We start from the raw sequence: 14,532 nt of genomic DNA on the forward strand, positions 1-14,532 counted from the left end.
TGGACCAGTGTCCTGAACTTGGCTCTCCCACATCAGAGGCACAGCCCTGATGCCTGGCTGGAGCACCAAGAGCCTTTCATCCACATGGCTCAGAGTAAAAGGGAGAAAATGAAAGAAAGAAAGAAAGAAAGAAAGAAAGAAAGAAAGAAAGAAAGAAAGAAGATAATATAAAAAAAAGTAAACTAAACTAAAATAAAGTTATTAAAATAAAAAATAATTATTAAGAAAAATTTTTTTTTAAGTAATAAAAAAAAACAGACAGAACCTTAGGACAAATGGTGAAAGCCAAGCTATGCAGACAAAGTCACACACAGAAGCATACACATACAGACTCACAAAAAGAAACAGGGGAAAAAAAAAAAAAATATATATATATATATATCTTTGCTCCCAAAGTCCACCTCCTCAATTTGGGATGATTCGTTGTCTATTCATGTATTCCACAGATGCAGGTACATCTAGTTGATCGTGGAGCTTTAATCCGCTGCTTCTGAGGCTGCTGGGAGAGATTTCCCTTTCTCTTCTTTGTTCTCACAGCTCCCAGGGGCTCAGCTTTGGATTTGGCCCCGCCTCTGCGTGTAGGTCGCCGGAGGGCGTCTGTTCTTCGCTCAGACAGGACGGGGTTAAAGGAGCCACTGATTCGGGGGCTCTGGCTCACTCAGGCCGAGTGGAGGGTGGGGCACGGAGTGCGGGGCGAGCCTGCGGCGGCAGAGGCCGGCGTGACGTTGCACCAGCCTGAGTCGCCCTTTGCGTTCTCCCGGGGAAGTTGTCCCTGGATCCCGGGACCCTGGCAGTGGTGGGCTGCACAGGCTCCCGGCAGGGGAGGTGTGAACAGTGACCTGTGCTCACACACAGGCTTCTTGGTGGTGGCGGCAGCAGCCTTAGCATCCCATGCCCGTCTCTGGGGTCCGTGCTGATAGCCGCGGCTCGCGCCCGTCTCTGGAGCTCCTTTAAGCGGCGCTCTGAATCCCCTCTCCTCGCGCACCAGGAAGCAAAGAGGCAAGAACAAGTCTCTTGCCTCTCGGCAGGTCCAGACTTTTTCCTGGACTCTGTTCCACCTAGCCGTGGCGCACTAGCCCCTTCAGGCTGTGTTCACGCCGCCAACCCCAGTCCTCTCCCTGGGGTCCGACCTCCGAAGCCCGAGCCTCAGTTCCCAACCCTCGCCCGTCCCGGCGGGTGAGCAGACAAGCCTCTCGGGCTGGTGAGTGCCGCTCGGCCCTGACCGTCTGTGCAGGAATCTCTCTGCTTTGCCTTCCACACCCCTGTTGCTGTGCTCTCCTCCGCGGCCCCTAAGCTTACCCCCTCCGCCACCCACAGTCTCCGCCCACGAAGGGGCTTCCTAGTGTGTGGAAACCTTTCCTCCTCCACAGCTCCCTCCCACTGGTGCAGGTCCCCTCCCTATTCTTTTGTCTCTGTTTATTCTTTTTTCTTTTGCCCTACCCAGGTACGTGGGGCGTTTCTTGCCTTTTGGGAGGTCTGAGGTCTTCTACCAGCATTCAGTAGGTGTTCTGTAGGAGTTGTTCCACATGTAGATGTATTTCTGAAGTATTTGTGGGGAGGAAGGTGATCTCCGTGTCTTACTCTTCTGCCATCTTGAAGCTACTTCCTTTATTATTAACATCTTACATTAGTGGTACATTTGCAACAATTGATAATACGGTATTGATACATTATTGTTAACTAGAGTCCATAGTTTGTTCAGGTTTTCTTAGTTTTTTCCCAGTGTGTTTCTTCTTTGTCAGTATCCCATCAAGGATACTACATCACGTGTAATTGTCTACTTCCCTTTTTTTCATTTTGAAGGTGCGGTATTGAGAGAGGAGGTTAAAGAAGCACATAATTGCTTAACTTGTCCTTGGCTTTAAATGAGTGAAAGGGAAGGGGCTGCCGCTGGGGCCTGCGTTTTGGTGCTGTGTCTGATGGGTGACAGCCGAGTGGGGTGCTGGGTCCTGGAGAAAGGCAGGGCCCTGAGGAGGGGCTTCCCTCCAGAGCAAGCCTTTTCAGAGCGGCCCCTTGGGTTAGGGTGATGGGAAGTTATTGTTTAGAGGATAGAAAATTTCTGTCTGGGGTGATGAAAACATTCTGGTCATGGATAGTGGTGATGGTTGCACAGAGTTACTTAATGCCACTGATTGTACGCATAAAAATGGTTCAAATGTTTTAGATTTATGTATATTTTACCTCAATGCTTTTTAAGGCTGAAGAAATAAAGACGCAATTTAATTAATTTATTTTTGGCTGCGTTGGGTCTTCGTTGCTGCACGTGGGCTTTCTTTAGTTGCAGCGAGTGGGGGCTACTCTTCTTTGCGGTGTGTGGGCTTCTCCTGCGGTGGCTTCTCTTGCTGTGGAGCATGAGCTCTAGGCGCATGGACTTCAGTAGTTGTGGCTTATGAGCTCTAGAGCGCAGGCTCAGTCGTTGTGGCACACGGGCTTTGGTAGTTGCTCTACAGCATGTGGGATCTTCCCGGACTAGGGATCGAACCGGAGTCCCCTGCATTGGCAGGCAGATTCTTAACCACTCTGCCATCAGGGAAGTCCTCTGTAGATATGATTTTGCTGTAGACATTGAAGGATATGCAGATGTTAAAAGTGCGTGAGAATGGTAAAAATCGGAGAAAATATAGTTTTGACTGGCAAAATTGGATTTAGGTTAATGAAGTATTCTTTGGAACCATTAAAATGTAAATATATGGATAAATCTTACAAACATGTTAAGGGATAGAAGATTCCAAATAATATTTTACAACATAATTCCACTCAGATCCAGTTCAAAAACGTGTAAAACAGAGCTATACTCTTTTGGTATGTATTCAGAAGTGTAAAACTATGAAGGAAAGAGGAAGTCATTTTCCTAAAAGTAACGATAGTGATACCTGCTAGAGGAAGGAAGGATTTGTGATCGGGAAGGGGCTCCTGGCTACTGACAGTGTTCTGTTTTGACCCAAATGGCAATTACACAGGTGCTTGCTTTATAATTATTTGTTATATTTATGTCTTATGCATTTTCTTTATCTGTTATATTTTCCAGTAAAAAGCCTTTAAAAAGGATATAATGATTACTGTAGTAAAGTATGGTTTCAGATTTAAAGGGCTTCTAGGTTTGTGTTATGGGTTGAATCATGTCCCCCCCTTAAATGCGTGTATTGAAGTCCTAATCCCCCAGTACCTTGGAGTGTGACCTTATTTGCAAATAGTGTCTTCACAGAGGTAATCAAGTTAAAATGAGGTGATTAAGGTGGACCGTAATCCAGTTTGGATGGTGTCCTTGTAAGAATAGGAAATTTCAACACAGAGACACACTTGGAGGGAAGATGTTGTGAAGAGACATAAGAGGAAGATGGCCAACTACAATACAAGCCAAGGAGAGAGGCCGGGAACAGATTCTCCCCCACGGCCCTCAGAAGGCACTGATCCGGCCAACCCCTTACCTTGACTGTGGATTTTTGGCCTCTGGCACTGTGAGACATTATATTTCTGTGGCTTAAGACACCCAGTTTGTGGTATTTATTACAGCAGTCCTAACAAATACAAATACAGTTTGGAAAACTAATAAGGACTTTATGTTTTAATCGGTGGCTTTACTTATCACAATGACCTGTTTTGGGGCCTTTCAAAGTAGAGCAGGGACAGCTACTTTTCCCAAGTGACTCAGAATCTCTAATTAAAGTGATTGAAGAAGGCTCGGGACAGATGTGTTTTAGTCTCAGGTCATCCAGCTTTTGTTTAATATAACAGTTATCTAATTATCTGTCAGAGCATTGACTATTTTTTGCCTATTTTCTTTTTGTAAACATCTGTCTGTTTTCTGTAATGACTTCATAGTGGATTTGTTATTGGTGTTATTTAAGCAATGAGTTGAATTCCTGTATTAAAGTCATCCCTACCATGAAGAACAGACCTCACTCAAGTTCCATCAGGTGATGAGAGATGCACAGGGAAGGAGACCCCCAAATGATGTACAACATGATGTACAGCAGTATAATTCCACCCAGTTGCCCCTCAGTTGCTGGTGTAGAGATTAGTTTCTTTGCTGCCCTTGAAGCTAGGCATGATCATGTGACAAATTCTGGCCGATGGGGTAAGGATGTGCCCTCCATTTCTTTTTCTCCTTGCTGACTGGGATATGCTGAGATTTGAAATAGCCATCTGGAATTAGAAGTGGACACTATTCCTGCCTGGCCTGGTTACCTCTGGACTGTTAATTGTGAAGACATGAATATGTCTCTTGTTCAAGCCACTTTTCTTTTCAGTTTCGGTGTAATAGCACCTGACTCTGTACCCCCAACTAATATACTCCAGTAGAGGTAGGTGAGGGCTATAGGTCTCCCACCGGTGGCCCCGCTCCCAGATATGAAAGCAAATGTTAATTTGTGAGGGGGCATAAAGATACATCTACAGCCTATTTTGTAGCTTTAATAAGGTCTATGTCTCTGCCTTTTTTGGTGTCCCTCCCTTTGCTTAAGAGGTTCACTTGAGGAAAACATGATAATATTGTAGAGGCAGGATTCAGTTAAAACTTAAGAGTTAGCATTGGGCAACCACAGTCTTCCAAATAAACTGTGTCTTGGTGCAGAATCCAGCCGGGGCCGGGTTTCTGAGTCCAGCCTTGTGAGTGTGCTAGATTACACCCCTTCATGGAATTGTGGGGTGCCCCTGAAGTATTTCTAGCCAGTTCACAAGTCTTGAACATCTTAAATTTCAACAACAAAAACGGATTTCTAATGTCTATTTTTTTTGTTTGTTTGTTGGCGGTACGGTACGCGGGCCTCTCACTGCCGCAGCCTCTCCCGTTGCGGAGCACAGGCTCCGGACGCGCAGGCCCAGCGGCCATGGCCCACGGGCCCAGCCGCTCCGCGGCATGCGGGATCCTCCCGGACCGGGGCACGAACCCGTGTCCCCTGCATCGGCAGGCGGACTCTCAACCACTGCGCCACCAGGGAAGCCCTCTAATGTCTATTTTGATAGCAGACAACCTCAGCTCTTGAGTGGAGGTAAAGATGGTTGGAAAACTTACAGTAGCTGTCTTTTAATGTGGCCTTTTGATTAATTGGGTCTTCCAACTATATTGTAAAGGAAATTTCAGACCACATAGTAGTAGTTGTAGTACTTTCCTGATACTTAGCTTCTTGCTGTGTTGTCTTCTTCTCTCTTTCTCTTCAGTCCTAGATACTTCCTTTCGCCTAGAGTCCTCAGAGCTTTTGATTATTCCTGGCGTTTCCTGTTTTAGAGTTTGTTTTTATTTTCTCTAGATTTTTTTTTTTTGGGGTGTGTGTGTGTGTGTGTGTGTGTGTGTGTGTGTGTGCCTTTCTATTATATGACAACTTTCTCTGTACAAGTTGCATTCAAATACCCTGAGAAAGGATCTTATTGAGTTGCTCGATCACTGTTCAGTACATGTTATCCCTCCTGGGGTTGAGCTTTCATGGCTGGCCACCTTGTAGGCCAGTGGTCTTTCTCATGTCCGGTCTGGAGCTGACATCTTTAGGTCAGGCACCAAACCCTGGTCCAGATAGTTGTAGCCAGGGTTGCAGGATAAATTTTGCAAAGGTTGAATGCTTGCGCACAAGAAACTGTATCTGGACCCTGTTCTTGAAGGGAGGGCAGACACCAAGCTTCTAAGACTCCTCTCCAATACTTTCCTTGATGCTTGAAACTGAATAGTGACATAAAGGTCACAAACCAGATATTCTGGTAAAAATCTGACAAGTGTAAAATCCACTCAACTAATGTTTATAGAGCATCTGCTAGACACAGCGCTAGACTAGTCATGAAGTCATCCAAAGAGCTGAGTTTAGTGGGGGAGACACGTAAACAAATGATGACAACAGCTTGAGGAGAAAACAACTGTTTGCTTCTCTCTAAGGCATTGCTTAATTAGGACAAGGAACTGGGAAGTGGCGCTAGGGGGAGGCCCTCAGAGAATCTAACCACAGACAGGATTTGTGTCTGAGTGGAGGAAGTAATACGCTGCAGCCTTTATTTGCATAAAAATAGCTATAATAGGAGCTAAACTTACAAAGATACACACTTCTGTCTTGTCCTGTGAACTTCTTATAGAATTAAGCATAAACAACTCCTTGTAACTAAAACAACGTGGATTTAAAGAACCCACCTTAATCAAAGTATAAGAACTATGTGTTCACCTTAATTGAAAATATCATCGATGTATCCTGATAGTTGGAAACGGTTGACTATGTAGTTTTGCTACAGTAAATGATTTTTTGACGCTAGAATTCACTGGAAGGAATCCATACCACTTAACCTGGAGGATTTATGAGTTCTCTTGGGTGCCACGGAAGTTAACAATCTATTAAGTGGTTTTCTACTACTCTCAGTTCTTGGGATCCAGTGATGCGTCACCTTAAGGACTTGGGAACTAGGGATATATGATTGCCCTCTGAGAGTTAAATGGAGCAGAGACAGAATGACTGCAGACCTGCCAGGTGGATTAGCCATATGAGCATGGTTTAAAAGAGAATATGTCAGTGCAAGTGAGGTTAGTCAGGTGTCAAAAGGACAGACGGATGACCAGGATGAGCCCTGGCCTGCCCTGGTGTAGACACAATGCATTAAACTACTTTAAATGAATGCTGATTGAGTATTCAAGTCATATGATAAACTCTTCTTAGTCCAATTCCATTTTCTCTGTCAGAACTCTTATGTATTAATCAGGACTTCTTGTTGCTTGTGAGAGATAGAAATCCACCTCAAAGTGGCTCAAGCAAAGGAGGGAATTCACTGTTTCCAATAAATGAGAAGTTCAAGGAGGATCCTGGTTGACTCTGACGTTTAACGATATTGTCAGGCAATGTCTCTTTCCACCTCTTTGTTTGGCTCACCTGTTGGGTTCATCTTCAGTCAGTGCTCTGTCCTTGGGGTGGCTCTCTGCATCTCCCAGCTCATATCCTCATGGTTTAGCAAACCTAACAATTGCTGGGGCAGTTTCAGCCCCATGACTGGCCAGACCTGGGACATGTGCCCACCCAACCATCTAAACCATAGATTTAATGGAGGGCGAGTCATTCTCAGAAGTAAAATTTTCAGAGTAAAGAGTAATGGATTTGGATAGGCAGAGATGGCAGTCTTCCTCTGTTGTTCTATTATTTGATTTCCATGTGATGTGTCTGTAAGGAAGAAAATGCATTTGCCTCCATGTTAATTGTTTCCAGGCGCCTTGACAGAGTTTTCCCTGTAAATTAACGCACTGGCATTCTCTGTGGGTATGTGTTCACACACATACACCCACGCACACACACACATGTGGATCTTATGAGTTACAATAAGGTGAATTTGCCCCTGAGAGAAGGGCCTGCTCTGAATGTGGCAACCGAGAAATCAGGCTCCGAAGGCTTCCAGACTGAGAGGCAAAGTCTGGACTTGGGCAAAGGCTGTGAGACCAGTGTGAGACCCCGTGGAGGTCTCCTTTCCCTTGCTGTTTTCCCTTGCTTTTTCCTTCTGAATTCCCACACCATTTACCACACTGTGTGTGTGGCATGCCAATTTTAAAAAAGGGCACGGCAACAGGAAGACTGGAATTGCCACACCAGATCAGACCTGTCATCCAGCCGCTTTGTATGTAACATAAATACTCTCTAGGGACCTCTGCTTTGACTTGCTCTTGGAGAAGTAGCACTATTATTTTTCCAGCTCCTACTTCATGCTGTGCAAATATGACTCTGGACGGAAATCATTTCCAGAAATGGTACCTGTGGAATCACGAGGTAATTTTGCAGCGGTGGGATGAGACTTTCTGGGGGTTTGTTAGCTGGAGTTGTCAGAGGGGAGAGGAGGGGCGAGGCTGAGGGGGAGTTGGTGTGTAAGCCGGGAGAGAAGGGGGCGGTGGCTGTTCAGGCCTAGCATCTTCCAGTTTCTCCCCTTCCTGTCCTATAACAGTGAAGAACTCCTGTTCTTCAGCCCAGGGACAAATGGAACTTCTTCAGTAACCACTCTTGCCTGCCCCAGATGGTAAACATTTTCATCTGGTTTTTCAAGGTCCCATGAGGCTCTGGAGGGTGGCCAACTCTAGTTGGGTAATTCATCCTTCCGGGGATGGGGCTGGAGGCCTCGCCTGTGTTAGGGCTTGGGCAAGGAGCAAGGCTGTTCTTCTGGTCTTGCTTTGATGGAGCTGTGCCAGTTCTTTTGAGGAAAATCAGTCTCTTTCCTTTCAGGCTGGCTGCAGTGTCTCTGGTGCCTGCTTTGAGAGCTGTTTTTGCCCCCTTCATCTTTGGCTTTCCTTTGCCTAGCAGAGTCCTGAAATCTGGGGGCACGGGGCTGCCTGAGTGGTAGATGGGTTGAATGCCATGCTTAAGGTCTGCCTAAGGCTTTCCAGATATTTTGTTACCAATATACCTGTCTTTCTGAAGAAACATTACTAACAGTGTCTTAGAATATGAAGGGCAGCGCACAAAGGTGAATTAAATACTGAGGAGGAGAGCAGCATAGAAGTTCAATTTCTGTCATCACCTGCGCTGTCAACAGTAATATTAATAGTTCACCTTTGTGTAGAGCATTTTATGTTGGGTATATAACTTCTTTTTATGCACATTTATACATACATGAAAAATGTATCACAACGTTTCTAGACTTATCTTTTTGGGTTGATTATTAAAATGTACCTTAAATTTAAATTCCGGGAAGTTATGTGCATCTTAATTTGTAACACTCTTCACTTGTAAATTTGTATTTAACTATTAATGTCTAAAATAGTTTCTGACTATAGCAATATTTGATTACTAGAATTTGGAAAATATGGAAAGGTACAAAGAAAAAATAAAAATCACTGAAACTCCACCTTCCAGTATATTGCAGTTCCTCACAGGCTTTCTTGCATAAGCTGCGCCCACAGTGATTCCTCCATGCTTTCCTGTTCCAGTTTCTTCACTGGAGAACGTACTTAGAGACTCTTGTGAAGCAGTCTGAGTGAGGAATTCTAGAATTTTAAGATTTCCCCCAGTCCTTTGCTCATTCTTAATTTGACAGAAATATTTTTAGTTACTTGCCTTTACCAAATCTTTCTAAAGCATTTAACTTGGTTTCCATAGATACAATCAGTCTTTCTTTTTGGTCTTGCATTTCTGTGGTTTATGTAATATTTAATTAAATTATATAGTTATAATGACAAGTAGAACTGGCATAAATGGGTAAGGAAAAAACACACTTGGCTTTTGGGGGTGCACAACTGGTCAGAACAGAGGCACACAGGCCCCCTGGAGGGCGGTCCCCCAGGAGGTCCAAGGGCATCCATCACTCAGTATGTTTTACGGAGGAAATGAGGAGCTTTGGCTGTTTGAGGTGCTTGGTTAAGTGAAGTTTGGGTTGAAGGAGGTTGCTAAGAGAGTTTTTAATATAAAGATACTGAGGGATGGAAGGGCACAGATGAGCTGAAGATAATTTTATGTAGTTTCTTGCTACAATGCTAAATTTCCAAGTTTTCTTTTTTCTTTCTGGTTCCTGATACCCTCTGTCATATAACTAGGGTGACCAGTTGTTTCTTTGTGTGATCATTCCATGGAGAAAGTGTAATGATTAAAAATATTGCACTTCCTCATATTTATTTTTATTCTTTGTTTCAGGAAAATGTATGATAAAAGAAGATGGTATTTGAGATTTAGGTACCTTAGGCACAAATATTCCTCCTCTCCTATACTTGATTACTATGTACTGAGCAATTTCATTGACGCTTACAGATTAGCATTGTAACTTAGAGATTAATAAGTAAAGCAGATAGTTAATGGATAGAGCAAATAGTTGCTTTTTCGATTTTTAAAAGTCTTGAATAACAATCATGGTGATAAAAATATGTTAAAAATATTTGTTTGTTGACTAACATTTTACAGACAGCTCTTGCGTGTTTTCTGTCATTCAAGCCACACCACTTCCTATGTGGAGGGATGGCAGGGAGTGTTACCTCACTTTACACGTTTGTAGAATGAGCCTCAGAGGTTAAGTGATTCACCCGAGGTCCTACAGTGGTTGAGCTCCTCAGACAAGAACTTAGGAATGTTCAGAGTTTTTCTAACAATCCATTTAGTCTCAGCTTGAGACTCTAGGGTACTTCTTGGACTTCTGCCAATATTCATGCCATTTGGGCAATAGTTCCTTGCTTTTAGGACTAATAAAATTGAATAGGGTCTTCCTTTTCAGACTACTGCTTCTCACTGTGGGAGGACTTGGTTTCTTTGTTCAGAGATATTTTTCTCACTTTCAAGGAGTATTTCAGCTCCAAGGAAACTGCCGTGGCAGTGGGCTGACTTGGTATAGAGGCAACAGCTGGTACCCAGGCAAGTTACTAAGCTTTTCCTTCTGGTAAGCTTTGATGAGAGGCTGGCAAGCTGGCCTCTGTTCTCTCTCATATTACCAGGGCTGTTCTTCATATAAAAACGAAGGGACCTGGGAGTAAAACTCACACAAGTTAAAACAAAAGTGTCAGAACATGTTAGCTCATGATACCCTCGTATAGTTTTACAAACTCAGAGTTTTCAGAAACTTTTTTTTTTATTGCTCAAGGTTGAGGGTGGAGGGGCACTGACTAATTCTGTGATTAACTGAGCTACGAGGTGATTGCCTAGTAGAGGAGTGATCCAAGTTGGAGCCATGGCTCTCCCCTAAAGGTAAGGTGGGCCGTTTTGTAGAGCTTTGCAGTAATCTTTCCAAGGATTGTTGAGTGTGTGGGTACCTTTTACGTTGCCGGAATGAACGTGAGGCTGCTCTGCTGCTTTTTTATTGCCTGTAACTAGAACTGCTTAGATGTGCCTGGATCAGAATCTCTTGGGGTTGGGGCCTGGGATTCTTAATTTTTAACAAGCTCCCCCAGTATTCATAGATATCCTAAAATTTGACAGCCACTCTCTCCTTTCTCATCTCCCTTGTTTGTCGTTCTCATGAGCAGTTGAGATGCACTCAGACACGTCACTTTGTGGCAGGGGGTGGGAAGGATGCCAGGAAAGGATCTTTATGAGGCAGAGGAACAACTGGAGCTCTTGACCGTCTCTGTCTGTCAGTCTTTCTACTGAGTGCTGTTCAGCCACATCTCAGCCTGGTTCTCCGCCCTGGTTCAGGCTGACCCTGGTTTTATGAGAAGCTTTTTCATAATTACGAGCATGTGTGTCCTGTCTGGTCTGCTTGGTAGGCCAAGAACTCTGCCACCTCCTGATGTCAGCTTCAGTCGAATTTTAAATCTTTGGATTGAGCTAGCTGTCTCTAGGTTGGATGTTTGAATTTCTCTTGGATCTGTTGCCTTCCACCCACAGCCTTTCAAGATTCCCACCTCTAAACCTGTCCCCATAAATACACAGCACATTCTTACATTCCCAACAGCTTTTCCCAGTACCCTTCTTTGTTTTTGTTTATGTCCAGGAGCACATTTTCCTGGAAATTCTGTTATAGTGGTGAGGTGTTCAGGTTGTTCCACTGAAGCGGATTCATGTTATATGGTAACTGAATTGTCATTTCCTAGGAGCAGGAGGCCTATGCTATTGAGGGAGGAATAGTTTTCTTGCTTCTTCCTTGATTGGAATGACTTTAGGCAAAATTAAAAAGGAGTTGGTTTTTGTCCTCTCCTTTCTTTTCACTAGTTCCACCTTTCTTGGCTTCTGTGTTTGGAGTTGGGTGATGGAGCTATGAGATGGGTGATGGCCGCCCCACACGCGTGAGATGGGTGATGTGTGGGGAGCTCTGGGCCTGTTCGTTTACAGCTGCTGCCTTCCGCCCACACCACCACTGATGCAGCCGTCAAAGACCCAGTGAGTTGCAGTGGCTTCTGACTTGATTGGATCAATGCTCAGTTTATTCATGTAGCACAGTGGCCACTCGGCAGACTGGAGGTATCTGGTTTGTCGCTCCCAGCTCCTAGTCCAGAAAGTGGATTTTGCCCCTCCTGAAAATCATTTGCCATTTAACTTTTCAAGGTGTATAATCTCCTTTTTCCCTTCAAGCTGGAGATGAGTCCTGGGTGGGAGTGTATGCATCAAATGGCAAACTCTAATGGTTATCAAGAAATTATTCTTTCTCATTGCTCCTCTTCTTGCTTATCAACAGAAGAATTCTGGAAATCGATGGGGGCATAGATACATAGGTAGTAGGGGTTTTGTGAGGCTGAGCACACCAGCTTTTAAAATTTATGAGTTTAGACACATTCTCCGGAAAGCAAGTGCCCAGTGACGTTTCTGATCTTTCTAGTCGAGCTCTCTCATGTGGTCCTGTGACCCCAACAGTAACCCCTTGTTCAGAAAGCTGCCACGGCTGTTACAGTTCAGAGTGACAAACCATGCAGCTAGGTGGACCAAGAAAACTAATGAGTTCAGAATTGGACAAAGCCAGAGGCTTCGCATACATTTTATAGGAGCATCAAAATGGTGTCAGATCAGGTTACTCTTCCACGAGATCTGTTAACCGCTGACTTATTTAATGTGTTCTCTGTATCCAACCTTGGCCACTTAGAAAAATAGAGCTTGAGCTTTTAGGATGTCGTATAATTCCTAAGGGCTCACTTTACCTTTCCAGATTGTCCTAAAGTGCTTCCAAATTATGAAACCTCATTCATCCATTTTTTCCCCTCTGAAACGGTTCTCTGATAGGTGTTAGAGTGGAAAGCAATCTGATTAAATTCTTCATAGTCTAGTGATTCCCCTGAAGGTGGTTGGATTTTTGTTTTTAACAAGCAGTGCTTGTTAACTCAGATCTCTCACTGATGACATCTGAGGCAGTGTATCATAATAAAATGATCAATTTCAGACATTCTGGACAAAAGTGAAACGACAACGTAAAATAATTTATGGTAGTTTGTCCTTAAGATCTATTCTTCCAAGCTGTTTCTGCTTTCTTGAATTTTTCTTCTGCTACTTTTGAACTTATGCCATCTCTGCATTTCCAAAGTGACTACTAATTAAGGATCGGTGAGGTTGGGGAGGGGAAGAATTGCTACATTTAGGGTTGACTTTGCCACAGACATTAGACCTAGAAAGTATGTGGTAAGGGGATGTGCAGTGTTCTCACATATAAGCTGTAAGTGCTGTGTGCTTGAGACTTTAATGAAATTGCCCTATAATTTGCCTTTAGCCAGTCTCTTTATCTGGTATTATACCATGTCACACATGGCATTACACCAAACTCAGCTAACCTCTCCGAGAGCAGGTAAATTTTTTTTTTTTTTTTTTGCGGTACGCGGGCCTCTCACTGCTGTGGCCTCTCCCGCTCCGGACGCGCAGGCTCAGCGGCCGTGGCTCACGGGCCCAGCCGCTCCGCGGCATGTGGGATCTTCCCAGACCGGGGCACGAACCCACATCCCCTGCATCGGCAGGCGGACTCTCGACCACTGTGCCACCAGGGAAGCCCCGAGAGCAGGTAAATTTGATGTCAAACAGTATAAAATTTCTAAACATTGATATATTTGAAATCTCGTCCTTTCCTATGCTTTATGTTGGAAGCGGCACTTAGAAAATAACAAAACCAGCATGGTAAACAGTCTGTTTCTCACAGTGGTGGTAAGGACCAACCCGCATTTATTTTAGTACTGATCCTGATTTCGTGTTTCTTCAATTGGAGTCCTTACCAGCATTCTGAAAGCCGCCCTGATTTTCACAAACTGGGACGTCTGTTTTCCTCGTTATGGGAGTGCTGCGAAAAATGAAGCCTAAAATGTGGCTTTTTTAGAGGCTACCTCGTTTAGCAGTTGAAGAAGTGTGTTTTTCAGTTATATTGACAATTCATTTTCTATTAGTCATTTCGTTGTACAAATCCCTACGGCCTGAAGGAGACTACATTCTTCGGGGAGTTCGTGGCTTTGTTAATTCAGGGTTTGCCATTTCAGAAGCTTCCCTGTTTAAATGTGAGGAGCTTTGTGGCAGTTGAAATAGAATTTGATTTTGGTATCTCAGGTTTGTAGCAAGACGGTTTTCCCCTAATATGATTTGAGGCAAGAAATGCACAAGAAGTGACCCGTTCATCCTAGTTAAACCTTCCCAGCCAGGTGGAGCCACTGGAGGAAGCTAAATGAGCACCATCTTGTTTCGAAGTAGAGACTGACGATGGAAATGCTGTCTGAGGCTGAGGCAGGGGTTTGTGTTAGCAGGCTCTTGGGAGCTACTTTTAGCTCTTTGAAAAATTTATGTCTCTGAGCCCCTAATCTCCCTCCCGCGTCACAGCAGCTGGCCTACATTCCCCAGAATATGCAGCCTCTCTTCTGATATGTATGGGAGGTGGAGTGAGGAATAAGAGAATAGAAGAGAATTTAGCCATCATTTCAACGCAGCTTCTTCTAAGGCTGAAAAGATTCTTCCATGGTCCTTGAGTGTATTCTTTAAAGAGGAGGAAAGTAACAAATTCCCTCTTGATGTTTCACACTCACTGAATTGAGATCTCAGTACTTGTTGCCACTAATAATTTTTTCCTGTTTATTAATGCTGACATATGAGCGGTTTAGTGTGTGTGGCAGGGAAGAACTGAATAATTTAAGAACAAAGCAGAGTAAAGATTTTTTACGGCACAAGGACAGGGAGCCCTGACACATACTGAAGACGCACTTATAGCCAGACT

The 14,532-nt window shown here is 44.0% G+C and overlaps 1 protein-coding gene across 6 annotated transcripts in view; it reads left to right on the plus strand.

Annotated features, from left to right (window-relative positions):
• HECW2 (HECT, C2 and WW domain containing E3 ubiquitin protein ligase 2) overlaps nt 1-14,532 on the plus strand; it is a 417,065-nt gene that overhangs the window by 49,661 nt on the left and 352,872 nt on the right. The window contains exon 1 of one of the 6 annotated variants that reach the window (XM_033859935.2): nt 7,520-7,721. The exons of the other annotated variants lie outside the window; for them this stretch is intronic. The gene's annotated coding sequence lies outside the window, so the exon portion shown is untranslated. Of the gene's footprint in view, nt 1-7,519; nt 7,722-14,532 lie in introns of those variants that run through there. 6 annotated transcript variants of the gene reach the window in all.

This window comes from Tursiops truncatus, chromosome 7, assembly GCF_011762595.2.
Source record: "Tursiops truncatus isolate mTurTru1 chromosome 7, mTurTru1.mat.Y, whole genome shotgun sequence".
NCBI lineage: Eukaryota > Metazoa > Chordata > Mammalia > Artiodactyla > Delphinidae > Tursiops > Tursiops truncatus.